The sequence below is a fragment of the Canis aureus genome, chromosome 29 (assembly GCF_053574225.1).
Source record: "Canis aureus isolate CA01 chromosome 29, VMU_Caureus_v.1.0, whole genome shotgun sequence".
Classification (NCBI taxonomy): Eukaryota; Metazoa; Chordata; class Mammalia; order Carnivora; family Canidae; genus Canis; species Canis aureus.
In genome coordinates, this window is record NC_135639.1 from 36844921 (window position 1) to 36862114 (window position 17194).

The window sequence follows — 17194 nt, forward strand, 5'->3', positions numbered from 1 at the left end:
GCGGGATCGAGTCCCATGTCGGGCTCCCTGCATGGAGCCTGCTTCTCCCTCTGCCTGTGTCTCTGCCTCACTCTCTCTCTCTCTGTCTCTCATGAATGAATAAATAAAATCTTTAATAAAAAAAATAAAATTGCACAAGCTAATATACCACTTCAGTACAAATGTACCACACTCAATTAAATTTTAGGGAAGGCTTAGTTCTTTGCTTGGCAAATGCTCTCACTCTGGCATAGGTCACTTATATAATAACAAGTAAATGAATAACCTGTCCAGTTTAGAGTTTTAGCACTCACTATAAGGTTTAGATGCTTTTGTCTGATTTTTATGTTTTTTTACACGCAAACTGAGCTGTTATTTTTAGTGTTTAGCTTTTTGTGAAACATTTGCAGTAAATATTTCCAAGTTACTGAATCAGTTTTGATTCCAGAAATCCCCGGATTGCAAGGAAAGCTGTTCAAAAAACAGTTAGAATTTGCACCTACTCTCTGTGAGTCAAACTTTTCTCCACATTGTGTAATCCAAACAAAGTAGAAAGATAAATTGGATGCTGAAATTTAGGAGACTACACCTATCATCTATAAGTGATAACTGGCCAGTCTTTACATTCATCAAAACAGCTTTGTTCTCATAGATGAACTTTATGTTAAATATGTAATGTGTTTTGTAAAATAAATCAATGTAATGATGTTGTTCTTATCTCTCTCTCTCTTTTTAAAAAAAAGATTTTATTTATTTATTAATGAGAGAGAGAGGTAGACACACAGGCAGAGGGAGAAGCAGGCTCCATGCACGGAGCCCGACGTGGGACTCCATCCTGGGTCTCCAGGATCAGGCCCTGGGCTGAAGGCTGCGCTAAACCGCTGAGCCACCCGGGCTGCCCGCTCTTATCTCTTTCATATGGAGGTCCAGAGTTAAGATGTAATAAAAAATTTCCAAAAAAAAAAAAAAAAAATTTCCAGTGCTAACTTGTTTGAAAATCTCACCTTAATGATGGAGAAGGGCACTCTGTCCCCAGACTAAATGGCACCAGATAAATAAAATATTTTGAATGGTCATATTTATATTTTTAAATATATTTATATTTTTAAAGTTGTAACCTCTTTTTCCAGTTAGATATTACATTTAGCTGTGCTTTGATAAAAATTGTTATAGTAAAAGGAAACACTTATTACTTATTACAGTGATCATCACTTCTGGAAACTTGCCAGCGATAAGCCAGAAGGCAGCTGAGAACCTGGAGGGAAGCAAAATGCTTCTAAGCAACCAAAATCCGCATTGGAAAGTAGATAAAATTGGAGATGCTTTTGCATTTTGCATTCAGAGTACTTCCTGTGCTCTCTGTCCGAGTCTATTTACTCTTACCAAAGGCACAGTTTTTTTTTGTTTTGTTTTGTTTTTAAGATTTTATTTATTTATTCATGAGAGACACAGAGAACGAGAGAGGCAGAGACACAGGCAGAGGGAGAAACAGGCTCCATGCGGGGAGTCTGATGTGGGTGGGACTCGATCGGGGTCTCCAGGATCATGCCCTGGGCTGAAGGTGGCGTTAAACCACTGAGCCACCTGGGCTGCCCCAAAGGCACAGTTTTTAACAGACTTGCTTTTCTGGTTTCTCTGTATTCATATACTGAAGGTTTGGGACAGGTATACCTTGGTAACATTGATAGCAGTAAGAAATTAACAGCATTAGCCCAAAAGCAAGACAAAGAAAGCTATAATAGAGACAAAAGAATACTCAAGCCATAGCAGCCTGGCAAGCACAGATTCCTGTGGTTCTTGAGGGCATCAGTATATATAGTGGACACAGAAATTGATTCTCATATGCCCATCAATCATCAGGAAGAGCTAAAAAATTTTTTGTTTATTTTCTTTAAAAATATGGGAAAGTGGGATCCCTGGATGGCGCAGCGGTTAAGCGCCTGCCTTTGGCCCAGGGCGTGATCCTGGAGACCCGGGATCGAATCCCACGTCAGGCTCCCGGTGCATGGAGCCTGCTTCTCCCTCTGCCTATGTCTCTGCCTCTCTCTCTCTGTGTGTGTGACTATCATAAATAAATAAAAATTAAAAAAATATATAAAATAAAAAAAATAAAAAAAAAATAAAAATATGGGAAAGTGGGTCATACATTTTAGATTTTTTTCAAAAGCAATTATAATTTGGATTTATATTTTATTTATTTTTTAAAAAGATTTTATTTATTTGGAAGAGAGAGAACATGAGCAGGGAGAGGGACAGAGGGAGAAAGAGAAGAAGATGTTCTGTTGAGCAGGGGAGCCTGACATGGGGCTCCATCCCAGGACCCTGGGATTTTGACCTGAGCCAAGGCAGCTGCTTAACCAACTGAGCCACCCTGGTACCCCAATTTGGCATATATATATATATATATATATATATATATATATATATATATATGATTTTATTTATTTATTCATGAGAGACACAGAGAGAGAGAGAGAGAGAGAGGCAGAGACACAGGCAGAGGGAGAAGCAGGCTCCATGCAGGGAGCCCGACATGGGACTCGATCCCGGGTCTCCAGGATCACGCTCCAAGCCAAAGGCAGACGTTCAACCGCTGAGCCACCCAGGTGTCCCAGGCATTTATGCTTTAAAAGTTATATATAAAATGAAGGGATTAGGTCAGAGCTTTATATATCCATAATATCTGCTTTATTAAGATATAATTCACTCGCAATTCAGCCATTTAAAGTGTACAATTAGGTGGTTTTTAGCATATTCACAGAGTGCAACTTTTACCACAGTCAGTTTTAGAACACTCCATTGCCCCTTCCCTGCCCCCAGAAAACTTAGTAGCAGTCACTCCTTTTTGCCCCCACAACTCCCAGTGCCAGGCAACCACTATTTCTGTCTCTTACAGATTTACCTATTGTGGACATTTCATATATTGGAGTCATACAATATGTGGTCTTTTGTGATTGGTTCCTTTCATATAGCATAGTATTTTTCTTTTTTTTTTAGATTTTATTTATTTATTCATGAGAGATAGAGAGAGAGAGAGAGAGAGGCAGAGACACAGGCAGAGGGAGAAGCAGGCTCCATGCAGGGAGACTGACATGGGACTCCACCCTGGGACTCCAGGATCACGCCCTGGGCAGACGCTAAACCACTGAGCCACCCAGGGACGCTAAACCACTGAGCTAAACCACTGAGCCACCCAGGGATCCCCTAGCATAGTATTTTTCAAGGTTTGTCTATGTTGCCTTTGGGCATATCAGTATTTCATTCCTTCTTATTGCTGAATAATACTTCATTGCATGGAGATAGCATAGGTTATTAGTCCATTCATCAATTGGTGGACATTCAGGTTGTTTCCACTTTCTGGCTATTATGAATAATGCTGCTGTGAACATTTGCATATGTTTTTATGTGGACAGGTTTTCATTTCTCTTGGGTGTGTACCTGAGAGTAGACTTGCAACATCATATGCTAACTTACTTTTAACCTCCTGCAGAACTGTCAGTTTTCCAAACTGACCCGACTATTTTTTTTTAAGATTTTATTTATTTATTCATGAGAGACACAGAGAGAGAGAGAGAGAGAGAGAGGCAGAGACACAGGGAGAGGGAGAAGCAGGCTCCATGCAGGGAGCCCGACGTGGGACTCAATCCCGGGACTCCAGGATCGCGTCCTGGGCCAAAGGCAGGCGCTAAACCGCTGAGCCACCCAGGGATCCCCCAATAAATAAAATCTTAAAAAAAAATTATAGCTACTCTAGTGAGTTCGAAGTGATATCTCATTGTGATGTTAATGTGCATGTCCCTCAACAGCTCTTCTGTCCCTCCAGCACTCACATCCTATGGATTTAAACTTTTTTTGTGGGATTGAGTGTCATCTCCGGTTTAATGATAAGGTTCTTGAATGGCTAGGAAGTGTCAAGCTTTACTTTGTGATGGTTATTGTGCCTGAGAGGAAACCCTGCTCAGGACAAAACAGATTTCACTCATAGCAAGTTTTTGCTCTTTCCTGATTTTTCTTGATTAACGATCAGTCTTTGCAGACCAGAATGAAAGTGCCAAGGGAGACAGGCTTATTGCCATATTGCAGCACTGTGCCACAATACCGCATAAATGTCTCTTTTTGAATCAGTGGATCCATCAACATGTAGTTGCTCTCAGATTATTTGAAGAGGGGCTTATGATCTCCTCTTGCTTTTAGCTTGCAATGCCATGTGAGCAGTTGGCACATCTTTCCTCAGTCACCACTCAGCTCAACTTTAAAAATTTGCCAGACTTTCATGGTTGGGCTGAACTAAATGAATGGAGCCTATTTCTGGTAAACCTGTTGTTCCACCCGGTGTTGCCACTAGCAATGTGCTTCTCCCCGAAGCCTCTAATTAACCACTCCCTGGTATTAAATTATCAATAGCATCCCTAGAGTAGGTAAGTACGCTCTGGTGGCTTGTCAAGACAGAAAGCTAAACCTCTTGATGGTTTAAACCGGGATTTGTTTAAGCAGGTAATGAGATTGCGCTCTTGAGCCTCAGTACAGGCATTAGGTAGCTGGCAGAACCCATTCCTGGGTGGACGCTCCAATCAGTTCTGGGTTCTGAAATGATCACACTGGAGATAATAATACAGGGCCACTTTTTGTCCCTTGGCACATCTATGCAGAATCTTCTTTTTGGTTCAGGGCCTTTCTTTCTTTCTTTCTTTCTTTCTTTCTTTCTTTCTTTCTTTCTTTCTTTCTCTTTCTTTTTCTCCTCCTCCTCCTCCTCCTCCTCCTCCTCCTCCTCCTCCTCCTCCTCCTCCTTCTTCTTCTTCTTCTTCTTCTTTTAAGATTTTATTTTTATTTACTCATGAGAGACACACAGAAAGGCAGAGACACAGGCAGAGGGAGAAGCAGGCTCCATGCAGGAAGCCCGATGTGGGACTCGATCCCATGACTCCCGGATCATGCCCTGAGCCCAAGGCAGACACTCAACCACTGAGCCACCCAGGTGTCTCCAGGGACTGTATTTCTGATGACAAAGGTGGCATTATTAGAGTCAAGGACCACATGGAAGGTTGATACTCACCTTTGTTGCCTCTATATTGGGCAGGACAGACAGCTTCTTGATGAGAAATAGGGACAATGAACTTGGCAGTAATTGTGTCCTTCCCCCTCTTCTACTTCCTCAGCCTGACAACATGACTGCGGAATGGGACACAGTTTTCACTTGGCTATCATTTCCCCTCCTTACGACCTAGGACAGAGATCCAGGGCTTGACTGTGGGGGTGACTAGAGTGACATCCCTCTTGCTCTGATTTTCTCTCATGAGGGTGGCAGGGAGGGGCTCCAGGACCTTGAGAAAGGGACTGCACCTCACTGAGCTGCTCAGCAACTTGAGAAAGAGACTCAAGGAAAAGTTGTTTTAATCGCATGGGTTTGACATTTTGGATCCCCCCATCTGTAGCTTCATCTTGTCCCTGCTTCCTCCTGGCCCAGGTCCAAGCTGAGAAACATTAATGTGTAACACCAGAATGGAGCCCTGCAAGACCTTTCTTTCCCCCTCTCTCTCCAACCTTAACCTAAAAAAAAAAAAAAAAGTAACACAGCTTTTATGTTGGTGTTTCTGTTTGTCTGATTTCATGTGGTTGTCTTTGTCAAGGTCATCCACATGGGTTGCAGATCAAAGAACATCTGCTCACCTGACCTAAATACACCAGTACTGTTGTGTGAGCTAACTTCTTTATGGAGGAATGCATGGTTACCTTTAAAATGGCAGCCACTGGGAGCGGAGCACACTGACGGAATTTGGTCATCTGTGGAACGTTTCTAGAAAACCCATGGCCATGGGTTTCATCATGAGTGGATGATACCTGGAAATTCAAAAGCTGTATTTAAAATGTAAAAACCACCTGCAGCACTCATGATATAAATTATCCATTAATAATTTCACTAACAAGCAATTAGGTGTGTTCAGGTCCCTTTGGGGAATGGGAACATCTACCAGGTCATTACCAGGCACTCCCCCAGCCATCCACCTCAGAGCTCCTTCACCGTTACAGCAAGAGGAGCCCATTCAGAGGGATTTTGAACTTGGCCAGTGAGAATTACGCCGCCCCCTCCACCCCAAAAACGTTTTCTCCAGTCCCTCTGTATCTTAATCTCCAGGCTGTGGCCTGGGAGTCTATATTTTTAACAAGTGCCTTTGACAGTTTTTATAGTAAGGCAAATTTGAGAAAGCACGTGGCTGAATATAGCCTGTCGTTTTTAAAAATAAGTGCAATTAAAGCTTTCACTTCAAATTTAGTTGCACGAAATACTAAAATTGAAGTTGCTTTAAGGAAATACAATTATTGTAAACAAACCATAGTTACCTAGTTCACATTGCAAATGCAAAGCAGACTCAGGCTGGGGGTCCTGTCGGGTCTAACCTGTGACTGGGTGTGAAGCAAAATGTAAACAGAGACTCACTTTCATGAACCCCTAGCACTTTGGCCTCTATGTGCTCCTTCTTCCATAAAACATTTCAAGTTGTAATTTTCAACACTGTTGGTATAAAGATGAATGTGTTGATATGACATATTACATTTTCTTTGACCTGAAAGTTTATAGTTTTCTTCTCGTTTTATGAGAAATTACACCATTTTCACGAGTGCCCAAAAAAGATGGCAGGCCCTAGGCACCCAAGCCTAGCCTTAGTGCAGAACAGACCACCTGGGCCTGCAGGGCGGAGTTGGTGAAACCCAGGCTTTAATTCTGGTGGCTGATGTGATAATATTTCTGCTGCCTCAGAGGTTCTGAAAGGAATCCTTGCTATTCCCTTTTTCACTCTCATATAAGAGAATATAATCATATGATCAGTCTTTTTGTTTCCATCCCAGTGAGAGGGAGAACGTTGACAGGTGTCAGAGGCTGTGCCAGTGGAAGAATGGTTATCGTCACACAGGGATGTGTGTGGCCTTTCCCACGGTGATCCTTTCCCACAAACATATCTCTGCCCCCATAAGTGCGTTTTTGTTTTTGTTTTTGTTTTTTAAAGATTTTATTTATCCATTCATGATAGACACAGAGAGAGAGAGGCAGAGATACAGGCAGAGGGAGAAGCAGGCTCCACGCAGGGAGCCCGATGTGGGACTCGATCCCGGGACTCCAGGATCGCGCCTCGGGCCAAAGGCAGATGCTCAACCACTGAGCCACCCCATAATCCCCCATAAGTGCGTTTTGCATTGCCAAATTTAACGTACAGGTTTTGCCCTGCCAGTAGTGCAGGTGGGTAAATCAGGACTCTTTCTACCCTAACTTCCCACCTGTCAAGTGTCTAACTGATTCAATAACTTTGTCCCCAGGCTTTCCTTGTCATTGATAGCTTGTGTCTAATGGATTTCAATAAGAGGTTTGATCTGGGCAGGGTATTGTGTAGGGAGGAAGGGGCTGCTGACCTGGGGAATGCAGGCACACAGGTGGGACTACAGATCTGCTGTCAGCTCACTGAAGCAAACATAAAATAATTTCTTTTTCTTTTGCAACATTAGAGTGAAGTTTTGGATTGAGAATTCTAAAATAACTCTTGATTATTGGGTGCCTGGGTGGCTCAATTAGTTAGGCGTCTGATCACCTCAGGTCATGATCTCAGGGTCCTGGGATCAAGTCCCAGGTTGGGCTCCCTACTAGCAAGGAGTCTGCTTCTTGCTCTCTCCCCCAGTAACTCCTCCAGCACCTCCCCCTCATCATGCTTTCTCTCTCTCTCTCAAATAAATAAATAAATAAATAAATAAATAAATAAATAAAATGTTATAAATAAAATAACTGATTATTAAGATTAAATGTATTACGGTAAACAATTGGAAAGCATCATCAGAAAAGCCAGAAGGAAAAAATTAGCCTAATCCACGACCCAGAGATAACAGTTGTTAACATATCCACCTGAAGTTTCTAGTCTTGTTTTCTGTGCACAAATAGCTATATAACTTTCTTTTTTTTTTTTTAATTTTTATTTATTTATGATAGTCACAGAGAGAGAGAGAGAGAGGCAGAGACACAGGCAGAGGGAGAAGCAGGCTCCATGCACCGGGAGCCCGATGTGGGATTCGATCCCGGGTCTCCAGGATCGCGCCTGGGGCCAAAGGCAGGCGCCAAACCGCTGCGCCACCCAGGGATCCCGCTATATAACTTTCATACAAAATTGTAATCATGTACAGTGTACCATTGAATCACCTGCCTTTTTCACCTAACAACATAAAATGAACGTTCTCCTCACATCATTCAATGCCATCCTACAAAATGATTTTAATGGTGGTATTTTGTTCCTTTATGTTAATCAGTAATCGTTTATTTAGTTTAGTTAACTCATTCTGTATTTTTGGACAATAATTAATTTTCTCACTCTTAGTAAAAGTGAAGTGGTTTTTTAAGATAAATTTTTGAATGCATGCATAATTATTTCTTTAGGGTAAAGTGGAACTGATGTATTATAAAAAATATGAGGAATCTGGAGCTTTTTCATAGCTATTTCCAAGAACCCTGTGGAAAGATTGCACCAGTTTCCATTCCCACTGGTGCTCTGTAAGTGTTTATGTCCTTAAACCCTTGCTAACACTAGGAATTGCCACGTGACTAAAGTTCAAAGGAAGGGAACCTGGTGTGCATGAATTTGGAAGAAAACATGACTCAAGTTTCTTTGCATAGAATATTTAATGTTTAATGCATGGAATATTTAATTATTGCTCTATGTGCAATAATTATGGTTCCTCTACAGTGTTACAGAAACCATTTTATTAAATTTTACACTTTCTTCAAAGTCTTAAATAGCTCTTAGGTTTTCCACTCTTCTGTTTCACACAGTGAAAAGCATGGTTTTGGAGGGCTGTGTGTTGTGTGTCTAGGATGTTGTGCTTAGGCTGATGTGAGTGGGCAGGACTTCAGTGACCAGGGAGCCAGCCTCCACCTTATAGCTTAGTCAGTGGCTCAAGGAAAACTCACCATGACCATTCTGTCTGGTGGGCTGCTGTCACTACAAGAGACAGGTAACTCAACTCAGACAAGGCTTGCAAAATGGGGAGCTTAATGGCTCATGAACCTGAAAATAAATGGGTCCAAACTATTGAGGCTGACCTTGGGCAATCCTTGATCTTTCTGAGCCATAATTTTCTTATCTGTAAACAGGATGTTGGACTTGACCTAAGGTCTCTTTCACCTATTAAAGTTAAATGTTTCTATGAGTATATCAACAAAGACTGCATTAGACTACCAAATAAATTTAGACATAGGGAAGGCAAGCCTAGCCCTCAGAGAACTAATTCTTTTAAGAAATACAATTCTATTACACACTTAGATCTAAGTTAACAAAGTTTGTGGGGTTTTTTTTTTTTTTAACAGGTAGAGGTCCTTCAGCAACTTCAACATAATTAGTCTTCATGTAGTGTAAAAATATCAGTGTTGTAGAAGTTTTCTTTTTTTTCCCTGTTTGATTATACAAACGTCAAATATCTTTTCTACCCATTAATTTGCTCAACAGATCTATCTGTGTGGCATCTGGATGGCTCAGTCAGTTAAGCATCCGACTCTTGATTTCGGCTCAGGTCATGATCTCAGGGATAGAGCCTCATGTAGGGCTCTGCACTGAGTTTGGAGTCTGCTTCTTCCTCTCCCTCTGCTCCTCCCCCTGCTTGCATGCTCTCGTACTCTATCTCAAATAAATAAATAAAATCTTAAAAAAAAAAAAACAAATATATTCAGAAGTAGTGGGAAAAGAAATTCAATCCCACTGTTCCCTATTAATAATTATTTCAACAAATTCCAACCTGGTGGAACCTCAAGAGATGTGTTAAGCTGTGCAAGACAGCAACTGGCTGCTGAGTCAGGGAGCCCAAAGGCACTAATCTTGCACACAGGAAGAAATATTGGTATTAGTGAACTTTGCCTCATCAGAAATACCTTAAAGCTCTGGCTGGTTGTTCAAGAGGACATAGATTTTCTAGTGTCGGGCTCCCTTAGCCTTTTAAAATTGTTTCTTTGACTTGGTAGGAAACCTTTTCTGTGTTCTAGTGTTGAGGGTTTTTTTGTTTTGTTTTGTTTTTTGATCTTTGCTCATTGATGCTATTTGGAATTCACTGTGTAACCCTTTAAATTTACTGCAGGTAGTATAGGTTCTTCTCAGAGACTATTCAAGTGTTCCAAAAAGATCGTTAAAAAACAGGCTTTTTTTTTTTTAAGATTTTCATTTATTTATTCATGAGAGACAGAGACAGAGAGAGAGAGAGAGGCAGAGACACAGGCAGAGGGAGAAGCAGGCTCCATGCAGGGAGCCTGACGGGGACTCGATCCTGAGACTCCAAGATCACGACCAGAGCTGAAGGCCGTGCTAAACCGCTGGGCCACCCAAGGCTGCCTTACAGGCTTTGTTTTAAATCCATCAGCTACTAATAAAACTTTTAACTATTTTCACCACAATATTTGGAATACAGATTCATGTCATAGTTTTAAATTACTACCAGATTACCAATCTCGGTTTGTGTTTGGAGAAATTTTTAGACAGGGCAGCCCAGATGGCTCAGCCGTTTAGCGCTGCCTTCAGCCCAGGGCCTGATCCTGGAGACCTGGGATCGAGTCCCACGTCGGGCTGCAGGTGCATGGAGCCTGCTTCTCCCTCTGCCTGTGCCTCTGCCTCTCTCTCTCTCTCTCTGTATCTGTCATAAATAAATAAAATATTTAAAAAATAAAATAAAATAAAATAAAATAATTCTTTTCCAGAATTTTGAAACATTCTTTGAATTAATGGAGATTCAGAGGTGTGATAAAGATTCAACTCCATTCCTAGCTTTCAGTCACCCACCCTTCCCTTTTGCAGCAGTAATCCCCCCTACAGACTGTAAGCTCCACAGAGATAGGCACAGGGTCTGCTTCATTCCCATTGCTCACCCATTGCTTGACATATAACTACAGTAGTAGGTGCTTGGTAAACCTTGGTTGAATCGACGAATGGTTATACTTGGAAGATTTTCTTTTGCTACTGGTGGCAGTGGACTTGCTTGTGCCCAATCCATTGCTCTCTTTAGGCCTTGGCTTTTCCAATAACCTCCTGGATCACAACTAAAGTGAGACTGAAGAATATGCTTTTTCAGCTGACGTTAGAGGGTTGGGGGCTCAGGCGTTCTCTGGCAGTACAACTCTTTTCAAAAGGAAGTAAGTTTCCTATCTACTTAACTCTAGTTTATTTTCATATGCCCAGCCTCTGTCCTTGGCAAACTTCTGCTCACTGGATGCTTTTGTAGTTTTGCTTTCAACATTTCTTTGTTGACTTAATTGATGATACTTTGAGCCTGTCAGCCTTAGGTGGGGAAGCCACACCTCCGATCTTTTTCCCTGAGGAATTCTAATTGAAAGAATTAACTAAGAAGCCCTGACCATAACTGCATCTTTACTTGGAGACTTCATAACCCTTTAAAAGTGTTAAGAGTGTGATAGCCAGTTCTCCTGCTTTGAACCTCGCCTCACAACTAAGTGCTAATTGACCTCTTGCAAGCAAAGCCTTTCTCATTTCTGTTTCATTGTTTATCTGTTGGGGAAGAGAAACAGCTGCTTTTTCCAACCCTGCAAGTCTGATTTAATGGACCCTATTCTCTCTTCTTTTTGTTTGTAAACCAGTCAATTACTTTCTGGGCACACTTTTTTTAATGGTAAATTTCTTTTTATTTTTTATATTTAAATTCAATTAATTAACATAGTGTATTGTTAGTTTCAGAGGCTGAGTTCAGTTGTTATGTAACACTCAGTGCTCATTACATCAGGTGCCCTTTTTAATGCTTGTCACCCAGTTAGTTACCCATCCCCCATCCCTCTCTCCTCCAGCAACCCTCAATTTCTGTGTGTACCTTTTAAAATGCAGCCAAGAGAACCCTGGGCGGCGCAGCGGTTTGGCGCCTGCCTTTGGCCCAGGGCGCGATCCTGGAGACCCGGGATCGAGTCCCACGTCGGGCTCCAGGTGCATGGAGCCTGCTTCTCCCTCTGCCTGTGCCTCTGCCTCTCTCTCTCTCTCTCTCTATCAGAAATAAATAAAATAAAATAAAAAAATTAAAATGCAGCCAACAGGGGCTCCTGGCTGACTCATTCAGAAGCCCATGCAACCCTTGATCTCAGGTTTGTAAATTGAAAGTAGGGAGCCTCCTTTAAAATAAATAAATAAGAATTAAAAAGTAAAATGCAGCCAATGGTAACTAACACATGCAACTCACATTTGGCTTTCCATCTCTTCCACAATATCTACTAATTCTCTAGGTATATTATCCGCCTTCCAAATTATCATACATGATGGTTTTACCGAATGCTTTGCCAGCCTCCAAAATCCGTTTCCTCCCTCCTGGCTGCTTGGCCTTCCAAATGCTGTTGAAACAACACCATTTCAAGTACCAGTCAAATCAGTGTGTTGCAGTAACAGACCATAACCAAGGCTGAGTGGGTTACAACAAAGGTTCATTTCGTGCTAATGCCGTATGTGCACTTAAGACGGCCTACATCCTCACTCCAGGACCTAAACTGACAGATCAACCAACATCTAGAATGCTTCCGTCGCTGTGAGAAAGCCCTGGAGGGTCTCATGCTTGTAATTAAATGTTCTGACTTGGGAGTGACAACCTATATGTCGTTGGCTCACTGTTAAAGCAATTTTCCTTCAGCATTGTGTTTTGGGCTCTATCTACTTTTTTTTAAAAAAAATATTTTATTTATTTATTCATGAGAGACACACAGAGAGAGGCAGAGACACAGGCCTGTAAGGAGCCCGAGGTGGAACAGGATCCCAGATCCCGGGATTATGCCCTGAGCCAAAGGCAGACACTCAATCCCTGAGCTACCCAGGCTTCCCTGGACTCTATCTATCTTGAGACTTATAAATCTAATCTATAAATCTAATCGGTTCTCATAGCTGTGTAGTATTCCATCATATATTACATTTTATTTACATAGTGATGGATGTCTACATTGTTACTAAAAATTGCTGCAGTGAACATCTTTGCATATGTTTCCGAGTGCACCTGTGCAAGAACTTCTTTAGGAAATAATTCTTTTTATTCCTTATTATTATTATTCTTTATAATAGGCTGAAAGAATATGGACCTAAAATCCACTACTTATCTGTAGCACCTTGTCCTTTAAGCCTTGTCTCCTGTTGAACATCTTTGATGGATATTCTAGAAATTCTTAAAAAATGACATCTGGTTGAAGGAATAAAGGGTGAATGCAGACATTCTGTATCTAGAACCGGCATCACTTCTGGCAAACACAGAACAGACTTATCAGTGGTTCAGCTGAATTTATCAAAGCATTTGGATATTCTGGATTAAAGAACACATGAATCATAGCTGATAGCTACATTGGGATATTCTTTCTTTCCCTGGTCTTTTATCTCCATCCATGGCTTATGGTTGATATCCTTGACATCAGGAAGATGAATAAAACTGTGCATTCAAAATCTGAGTTTCTTTTTTTTTTTTAAGAATTTATTTATTTATTTATTTATTTATTTATTTATTTATGAGAGACACACACAGGCAGAGGAAGAGGGAGAAGCAGGCTCTCTGCAGGGAGCCTGACAGCGGGACTCGATTGATCCTGGTCCCCAGGACCACACCCTGGACTGAAGAGGCTAAGCCACCGAGCCACCTGGGCTGCCCAATCTTACAGTTTCTATACAAGAAATTCTGACAATGTCTATACAAGTATTAAAATGTGAATAGAAGAGCATTTATTTCATTTATTTTTTACATGAAGGTGAGAAATGAATATAAGTACGTGAAAGGCATTTCTATTGCCATTTAAACTAATGCAGCATTCCGATCTTTATTCCCTTATACCTTAAGCAAAACTGCTGATATAACTGAATTTTCGGAATTCTATGCTTTTTCTCCACTGTTTTGTTGAGTTGCCAACAAAAGCTTTGAAATGAACAGGAAGTAAAGCAGGAAAGACAGCAGGATTCTAAATAACTTACCAAATGTTTAGGTGTCCCCTGCCACATTTTTAAAAGTGAGACCTCTTCGCAGTTGCTTGTACTTACCAGTAGCCAACCAAATAAAAAGTCATGGAGGGAGTCTTCATTTCAGAGGACTGGTGACAGCTGTGGCTGGGTGAATACTGGATTTCTACTACAGAACCAGATTATTTCCTGGGTTTCACACAGCCTGTTCTGTCCACTCCTTGCTGAGATGTCTCCTATTTTCTATTGTCACTGAGTTCTTTTGTTTGTTTGTGTTTTACTTCTGCATCTACCAAATGGTCTGTAGAATTTTCTCCATCCCCTCCCCTAACCTCTAGCCTCCACCCATACAGCCTGCCCATCCTGCCACCTCCTAAAGATATTAACCTGGAGGGATAGCCTTCTATATCTTTCCGCAGGCTCATACAATCATAAATATAGTGGTCTCCCTTCCACCTGCTTTACTTCTTTCCTGCCTTCCTTCCCTCCTTTTTTTTTCAAACCAAATAAGGTGTAAATAAGTTATTTATACTTCTAGGCATCTTTTACTTTTCTCATTAACAGAAGCTTAAGGATATCCCTTCAGACAACTGATATAGGTCTCATTCATTCTTTTCAATGGGTGCCCAGTATTCCATGGTTTGGAAATAATAAACGTAGGGGATGTCTGGGTGGCTCAGGCATCTGCCTTCGGTTCAGGTCATGATCTCAGGACTCTGGGACCGAGCCCCAAGTGGGGCTCCCTGCCCAGTAGGGAGCCTGCTTCTCCCTCTCCCTCTGCTGCTCCCCTTGCTTGCATTCTCTGTCAAATAAATAAGTAAAATCTTAAAAAAAAAATAAAAAAGGAACTTAAAAAAAAGGAAACAATAAACTTTGTTGAACATTTTTCCTGTCACATGTACTTTGTTTTCAGATTTTTCTTTTTTGTGGTTTTGTTTTTTTTCAATTCACTTAAGTAATCTCTACACCCAATATAGGGCTTGAATTTATGAATCTGGAGTCACGTGCTCTTCTGATTGAGTCAGCCAGAAGCCCCTGTTTTTATTTATTTTTTTAATGTGATCACCGTAAAGGGTGTTGCAATGAACTTTTTTTTTTTCTTTTTTCCTTAAGTTCAATTTAGTTAACATACAGTGTATTATTCGTTCCGGAGTAGAATTTAGTAATTCATCAGTTGCATATAACACCCAGAGCTCATTTCATCAAGTGCCCTCCTTAATGCCCATCACACATCCCCCTAGCCCCCTCCCCTCCAGCGACCCTCAGTTAGTTTCCCAGAGTTAAGAGTCTCTTGTGGTTTGCCTCCCTCTCTGTTTTTATCTTATTTTATTTTTCCTTCCTTTTCCCTATGTTCATGTTTTGTTTCTTAAATTTCGCATATGAGTGAAATCATATGGCATTTCTCTGACTTATTTTGCTTAGCATAATACTCTTTTGTTCCATTCATATCATTAGAAATGGCAAGATTGCATTCCTTCTGGTGGCTAAGTAATATTTTATTGTATGTATTATATCACATCTTCTTTATCCATCATCTGCCAGTGGACATCTGGGCTCTTTCCAGATTTCAACTGTTGTGAACATTGCTGCTATAAACATTGGGGTGCAGGCACCCCTTCAGAACATGGTGTTTGTATCCTTTGGATAAATACCTAGTAGTGTAATTGCTGGGTCATACCTATCCTCAAATCCTCATGCTTTTTAAATATGGTCCAGAAGAGGAATTAGCTGGGTTAAAAATGTAGGTGTGCTTTTAATTTTAATAGGACTTTCCCCAAGTTCTTCAAAATGATTAGCCTGGCAATGTTCCAGAATACCCTTCTCCCATCCTATCCAGTAGTAAGTGTCTTTCCTGCTCTGATAAGAATGGATTATACCTGCAACACTAATTGCATAGCCCAGGCACTTTTTGACATGTCATAAAGTATTTCAGTGGAGATTAAAACTAGGGCTCTGGCCAGCCTACATGATTGGAGGTGGTTGTGATTTTTTTATACCTCTGAAGGAATCCATCGGAAGTTTATAGTAGGGAGAGAACTGGAGACCTTTCTACTGCAATCCATTCCTTTCACAGATAAGGGAATTGAGATGTGGAAGGGAATTGAGAGGTGGAGGGAGTGACAGTGAGCTGGTTACTGACTGCTCTTTATGGGAAGCAGCTGTGAATTCTGACTTGAGGTTTTACCTATTACCTTAAACTGTGGGCCATGCTGATGTGAGTTTTAGAGAATGGACCATGAAATGTCATTTGTGAGTTGAATTGACTGGTAGGGATGAACTATTTCCAGTTTTCTACTACCCTGCTAGGACAAGCAAGCTTCCCAACCTGCACTGGGCTGTGGGGGATTTGCTTTGCAAACTTCCACAATTATAATAGATTTGTTAACTTGGTCTTGTCAATGGAATCTGCTGCTCTTAAACTTTTGGGGAACTTGGGATTTTATTTTTATTATTTTTTAAAGATTTTATTTATTTATTCATGACAGAGAGAGAGAGAGAGAGGCAGAGGGAGAAGCAGGCTCCATGTAGGGAGCCCGATGTGGGATTCGATCCCGGGTCTCTAGGATCACACCCTGGGCTGAAGGCGGCGCTAAACCGCTGGGCCACCTGGGCCGCCCGGATTTTATTTTTCTATATTTGTTAAGAGTTACTGCTTCCAAGGGTGGAGCCGCTGGCTTGGATTACAGCTAAAATGACAACTTGAAGCACTGGAGAAATAATTGCATGTACAGGAATGGCTTCCTGCTATGTACCGCCCCCTCCACCCTCCCTAACTTACTGATTTAAAGGGCTAAGTAGTAGGGCAGCACAGAAAAAACTTCTGGAGGTCTCCCCTGTGTTCCTGGCAATGTTATCTCTGGGTGTGACATGCACAACTTGACTAGGGCTCATATGGATGTTCTCCAGGGATGAATAAAATAAACTTTTGGAAAGAAGTCATTTGAGCTCCCTGTATCTTTAAACTCTGCTTTAATATTACAGTTGCAGATTTAGCCCATGGAGTCTGCTGAAGGAAATGAAAAGGGAGACCCCAGATTTTGCAGTCTCATTCGGGTTTGCTATGTGTTCATCACAGAGCAAGCATCTGACAACACAGCAGTAACTTTCTAGGTCACCTCTAAATGAAGTTGACCTGTTCAGGGAGCTCAGCCTGTTCTTTTAATAACAATAAAAATAACTATCATGGAGATTTATCTTGTTATAGATAAACATCTGGAGTAGATTTTATATATATATAAGCTTATATATATAAAATGTACACACACACACATCATTCCCTA

The 17194-nt window shown here is 41.1% G+C and overlaps 1 protein-coding gene and 1 long non-coding RNA gene across 3 annotated transcripts in view; one reads left to right on the forward strand and one right to left on the reverse strand.

Moving 5' to 3' along the window:
* LOC144301422 (uncharacterized) overlaps positions 1-14163 on the reverse strand; it is a 70404-nt gene extending 56241 nt beyond the window's left edge. Inside the window, exons 1-2 of the long non-coding RNA XR_013368241.1 lie at positions 13995-14163; positions 5710-5817 (exon numbers count right to left, since the gene is read on the reverse strand). This is a non-coding gene — a long non-coding RNA (uncharacterized LOC144301422). The remainder of the gene's footprint in view (positions 1-5709; positions 5818-13994) is intronic.
* The window catches only part of PANK1 (pantothenate kinase 1), a 57775-nt gene that overhangs the window by 15795 nt on the left and 24786 nt on the right, over positions 1-17194 (forward strand). The window lies entirely within an intron of this gene.